General features: G+C 43.7%; 1 pseudogene; it reads left to right on the forward strand.

Annotated features, from left to right (window-relative positions):
* The first annotated feature begins 5,006 nt into the window (after window positions 1-5,006).
* LOC129043522 (E3 ubiquitin-protein ligase makorin-1-like) lies at window positions 5,007-6,070 on the forward strand (annotated as a pseudogene).
* The last annotated feature ends 471 nt before the right edge of the window (window positions 6,071-6,541 follow it).

Here is a 6,541-nt window from a genome sequence, read left to right on the forward strand (position 1 = left end):
TTCACCGATGCTGCACTGATGCCACGTAGGTCCATCTCCGCATGTGACACCAGGGATTTTATTCTGACCTCACAGGATCCCAGGATGATGGCTCACAAAGGGCTTCCCTGGTTATTTACTTCTGACTCTTGAAAGCCTAGAGAAATTGTGCCTGAGAGGTTCAGTACCTTGTCCAGGGACACCCAGTTTGTACAGAGCCAGGAGGAAAACACAGTTCAGTTCACTCTCACAGGTGAGTCACCAAAAACATCCTATAAAAAGACCTTTTGAGAAACTGTAACCCCGTTAAAACTAGTTAAAAATTCTTGCCTTAAAGCACTCCATATTCATTTTACTTGGCTTTCTGTGGATTTTCTCCCATGAGAGACAAGCAGTATTAATTGGAAAACAGTTAAGTGGTGCAGCCTGAGTGTTTTGCTGTGTTAATTTTAATAAAAGAACAGTGCCTTATCCTTCAAGTACTTTAATTAATCCTCTGTTGTGTTGTTTCTGTTAGTCATTCAGAAAAACAACTGAAGTATCATTTAACCATGGAAAAGTGCGTATTCCGTTGATGAAAAGCGTAGGTTTTAGTCCACTTGAGCATTTCTGAGTCTTAGGTGGTAGGTGGTGCTGCCTCTGCAGTTCTTCCTGGGCCTCCCTGCTGAGCCATCACAGTTCTGTGCTCTCCCACAAGCTGCAGAAAACCAGCCAATCTCACACAAGCTCTTTATTCATTTCCCAGGCAGCTCTTTATTCATTCTCCACTTGGCATTGTAATGGATTTATGAGGCTTATAAGGGTCTATATGTAAGTGGAATAAAAATAGAAATAGATGAAGCCAGTCTTGAGGGAAAATATATGTGGTTTCAACATTAACTCTGATATTTGCTCTTGGTGTAACCCAGGGTCCCTGGATTTTCCTATACACTCTTTGAACCCACTTTGAACCCACTTGTAACTGTTGCACCTTGAGTTCTTGTTGTTTCAAAAAGTTCCAGGAAGAAGCTCAGCCCTTGCAAAACAAAAAAACTGGTTGGATCTTTGGTGAACTCTCCTCATTACCATACTAAAACCCTGCCCAGGGAGGAGCTTTTTGGCCATTTTCTACACATGTCACAAAGGTAGAAGCATGATCAGCTACTGCACCTGCACTGCCTTTACTCCACCTCTACATATAATGACTTAGCTAACCAGCCCAATAAAAGCCCTGTTTTCACTCTGTTTTGGGAGACACTGCTTTGGGGGAACCATTCCCATGTCCTCTTTACTTGTTCCAAGTAATAAAATCCCCTTATTATGTCCCCCTTGGTTGTGTTCATTGATCTGTCACCTGCCAAGTGATCAAACCCACCCATTGTGTGTGGAACATTGTGTGTTGGTCTATTCTCCCATTGCTGTAAAGAAATACCTGAGATTGGGTAAAGAAAAGAGGTTTAATTGGCTCATGGTTTTGCAGGCTGTTCAGGAAGCATGATGCTGACATCTGCTTGGCTTCTGGGGAGGCCTCAGGAAACTTACAATCATGGCAGAAGGTGAAGGGGGAGCAGGCATGTCACAGGGCCAGAGCAGGAGCAAGAGAGTGAGGGGCGAGGTGCCACATACTTTTAAACCACCAGGTCTTGGGAGAACTCACTATCACAAGGTTAGTACCAAGGGGATGCTACTAAACTATTCATGAGAAATCTGCCTCCATGATCCAGTCACCTTCTCCCGCCAGGCCCCTCCTTCAACATTGAGGATTACAATTGAATAGGAGATTTAGGTGGGGGGACATATCCAAACCACACATCCAAACACTGGCTCTTGCTGGGTAACCTTTGTTGATAAGTAGGTTCCCTCTACTTAACCAGTTTGCTTAGACTTTCATGTAGTCATGCATGAATGTACTTTGAATTATGTTGAGTATCTTTTCTATCTCTGTTGAAATAAAGCCCAGCTTATTTTCTTTAATCTTATGCTAATCACAATATTTATTGTTGGTTTTCTAATATTTATTGTTGATCTCCTGTATAGATCTTACATGCTGATGAGTATGGTGAGTTGCTTTGAGTGTGTGTTGGGTGGGATCCTTCTACCAGTACTATATTTAGGATATTTATGTCTTTGTCATAAGTTAGGTGAACTTATAATTTCCTTTTCCCTTTTGGTGTTATGGCTCTATTAGCCTCATAAAAGGAATGGGTTCACTTTTCTGCTCCTTTTTTCTTTCCTTGATGTTTTTCTCCCTGTAACTTATATGAGAAAAATTGCCTGTTGTTTGTGGGGGGATTTTTGTGTGCAGATTTTGAAAATAACATCAGTTATTAATACTAAATGTTCAAGAGCTCCTGGATTTTCCTCTCACCATGTAGCTTGTAGCTTATCTTTTCATATTCTTTTTTTTTTTTTTTACTTAAAAATTATTTTTATGTATTTAGGGGGTAAAAATGCAGGATTCTTAAGTGCATATATTGAGTAGTGGTGAATTCTGGGATTTTAGTGTACTATTGCCTGAAGAGTGAACATTGTACCCAATAGGTAGTTTTTCAACCCTCACCCCCTCCCACTCTCCCACCTTTTGGAGTCTCCAGTGTCTGATATTACACTTTTTTTTTTTTTTTTGAGACGGAGTTTCACTCCTGTTGTGTAGGCTGGAGCACAGTGGCGCGATCTCGGCTCACCACGACCTCTGACTCCTGGGTTCAAGCGATTCTCCCACCTCAGCCTCCTGAGTAGCTGGGATTACAGGTGCCTGCCACCACACCCAGCTAATTTTTGTATTTTTAGTAGAGATGGGGTTTCACCATGTTGGCCAGGCTGGTCTCGAACCCCTGACCTCAGGTGATCTGCCCACCTCTGCCTCCCAAAGTGCTGGGTTTACAGCCATGAGCCACTGCACTGGGCCTGTTATTCCACTTTGTCTGTCCATGTGTACCCACTGTTTAGCTCCTATGAATAAGTGAGAGCATGTGGTATTTGACTTTCTGAGTTATTTCACTGAAGATAATGGCTTCCAGTTCCGTCTGTGTTGCTGTGAAAGACAATCTTTTCATATTCTCAAGTGTCTTTAAAAAAGAAGTGTTTAATCAATCAAGTTTTCAAAAACTTTAACCTTTTTTTCTTATGCTTTTTTGCTCATGTATAAGAAATCTTTGCCTAAACCAAGGTCACAAAGATTTCTTCCCATGTTTTTTAGTTGCAGGTCTTACATTTATGTCTATGTTTTTTTTTTTTTTGGTAGAGGCAGGGTCTCGCTCTGTGTCATCCAGGCATGATCACAGCTTACTGCAGCCTTGGACTCCTGGGCTAAAGTGACCCTCTTCCCTCCGCCTCCCAAGTAGCTAGGGTAGGACTACAGGTGCATGCCACTATGCCTGGCTGATTTTTAAATTTTTTGTAGAGACAGAGTCTCGCATCATTGCTCAGGCTGGTCTTGATCTCCTGGCCTAAAGCAGTTCTTTCATCTTGACCTCCCAAAGTGCTGGTACTATAAGCATGAGCCACCACCATGGCTGACCCTCTGTGATCATTTTGAATTCATTGTTATTTTTGTTACAAGGTATAGATCAAGTATGGAGTCCTAATTAGGGAAAAGGAGTGGCTGGCGTGACCAGGGGAAAGCAAAGAAATAAAGCAGATATGCTATAAGGTCTGCCTTTCCTCCTGGTCCAGGACATAGAAACAAAAATAGAAAGCAGATAAACTGTAAGTCTGCTGTACTCCTTATGGCCCAGGACATATAGCCCTCCTGTGTAGATAATGTGTAGAATTGACAGATTTCCTGCTTATCATCAAATGCTTCAATTTCTTATCAAACACCTCAGCAGACAGAAAAATGCAAGTTATCTTCCTGCTACAGTTGCGTTATCCATCAGCCCAAGTTCCATTCTATAAACTCTGCAGCAAGTCTTTGTCTCCCAGCAGTCAGCTTCTCTCTTGCTGATTCAATCCATTGCTTTCTCGCAATGCATTTTCATACCTTCGCTAATAAATCTGCTTTTTTTTTTTTTTTACCTACAACTGTCTTGGTAAATGCTTTTTACTCCTGTGCCACCAGCCCAGATAGTTGCCACTCACCCGTGACTGTATGGGGGACTCTCTCCTTAAGGGAAACACTCTCCCTTCTCACTTTCCCTTTCCCAACTCGGGACCCTTGGTGGACAAGCGTCTAAGCACAAAGACAACTCTAGGTCTCTGGCTGGAGCTATACTCCCATGGGACTAAAAGGTGTCCGTGTGGAAGCATCTGATGGCCACCTTCTGTTCAGGTGAGAAACCTGTTTATTCTGTCTTTAGTCTTTCAGCAGCCGGCTTCTAGTATCTCCTGGCAATTGATGGTAACTGGCTGGAGCTGCTCTCTGGTGTTGCCTGAAGGCCAGAGAGTGAATAGGGCCAGCAGCCCTGCCTGCAAGGCAGAAAGGCTGTTCCTATATTTTCTGGTCGGTGACCTCAATGCCTACGTGTGACGCAACTGACAGTGGAAGCTCATTCAGGGCAAATTCACATGTTTTGGATGACTCAGATTTTCTCTTTCTCACTCTAAATTCTCCTGTGGAGTCAGCCAGCTATCCTGTTCCAGCTAAATCAGCTGATCTCGGTCACCATCCCATCCCCAGGGATGGGCGGAGGGGGTGGCAGCTGGATTAAACAGGTCACCTGCAGGTATTTTATGCTGGGGTTTGTAAGGAAGGTGATAACTGTCGCTACGCCCATGACCTCTCTGACAGTCCGTGTGGTGTAGTGTGCAAGTATTTTCAGTGAGGGTACTGTATTTATGGAGACCGCTGCAGATATGAACATAGCAAGCCATTGAAACAGGAAGAAGCAACTGCTACAGAGCTAACTACAGTGTCATCCCTTGCTGCTTCCTCAAGTCTCTCATCGTTAGTCAGACCACTTGTTGAAATGAATACAGGTGAAGCTGAGTCAAGAAATTCAAACTTTGCAATTGTAGGAGCAGGTTCAGAGGACTGGGTGTATGCTATTGAGTTTGTTCCTGGGCAACCCTACTTTGGCTATATTAGATTTTCAGTTCCCTTATAGTTCATGTATCTGCCTTATTGGTTTGGACCTTTACCACCCTCTTACAAATTTTCAGCTGTGCCTTCCTGCACTGAAGCACCTCTGCAGGACTCAGTGACCAAGGAAGAATCAGAGAAAGAGAAAAACTGCTGTGGAAACCAAGAAGCAGCTGTGCCCCTGTGCTGCAGTGAGAGAGTGCCAAGATGGGGAGAACTGTGTGCCTCTCCACGGAGATTCATGTGACATGTGTGGACTGCAGGTCCTGCATCCCATGGCTGCTGCCCAGAGATCACAGCGTATAAAATTGTGCATTGAGGCCCATGAGAAGGACATGGAGCTCTCACTTGCTGTGCAGCACAGCAAGGACGTGGTGTATGGGATCTGCATGGAGGTGGTCTATGAGAAAGCAAACCCCAGCAAGTGCCGCTTCAGGATCCTCTCCAACTGCAACCACGCCTACTGTCTCAAGTGCATTCGCAAATGGAAGAGTGCTAAGCAATTTCAGAGCAAGATTATAAAGTCCTGCCCAGATTGCCAGATCACATCTAACTTTGTCATTCCAAGTGAGTCCTGGGTGGAAGAGAAAGAAGAGAAGCAGAAACTCATTCAGAAATACAAGGAGGCGTTGAGCAACAAGGCTTGCAGGTATTTTGATGAAGGACGTGGGAGCTGCCCATTTGGAAGGAATTGTTTTTACAAGCATGCGTACCCTGATGGCCTTACAGAGGAGCCGTAGAGGCAGAAAGTGGGAACATCAAGCAGAAACTGGGTCCAATGAAGGAACCACTTCTGAGAACTCATTGAAGAAAGAGATAGCAGCAACCCTTTTGACAATGATGAAGAGGTTGTCACCTTTGAGCTGGGCGAGATGTTGCTTATGCTTTTGGCTGCAGGTGGGGATGACGAACTGGCAGACTCTGAAGATGAGTGGGACTTGTTTCATGATGAGCTGGAAGATTTTTATGATTTGGATCTATAGCAACCTTGTGTGGCATGTGAACTGGTCTGCTGACCCCAGACAGCAGCTGTCCCCTGTGCTGGTGTGGCAGTGCCTGTGTTCTCTCCTAGGTAGGCCTATCAACTCCAGGTGTTGTAAAAATTTTTACCCAGGGCCTGTCTTCTCAACCCTTCACCTTTCCCCGAGGAGTGTGTTATTTTCCCTGTTGAAAACAGTTAAAACTTAAAGTTAGTTTTTTGTAACACAATTAAAAAAAAAAAATCAGGTGATCTCAAACAGCCTCAAAATGGGGAATCTTTCCTTATCTGTTCCCTCTCCTGGGCTAGTACAGGCAGCGTTCTCCCTTCACCCGCAATATCAAGGTTGTTTATTTTTGTTTATGTCTGAGAGTTCTAATATTTGTTCTTAATTGAATTGCATTGGCACCATTTTTTGGAAACATTTGACTTTTTATTATTTGTGGCTCTGTTTCTGGAGTCTGTATTCTCTTTTTTTCCATTGTTGTTGTTTGTTTGTTTTTTTGGGATTTTTTTTTTTTTTTTTTTTGAGACAGTGTCTCCCTCTGTTGCCCAGGCTGGAGTGCACTGGCATGATCTTGGCT

This window comes from Pongo pygmaeus, chromosome 13 (genome assembly GCF_028885625.2).
Source record: "Pongo pygmaeus isolate AG05252 chromosome 13, NHGRI_mPonPyg2-v2.0_pri, whole genome shotgun sequence".
NCBI classification, from domain to species: Eukaryota; Metazoa; Chordata; class Mammalia; order Primates; family Hominidae; genus Pongo; species Pongo pygmaeus.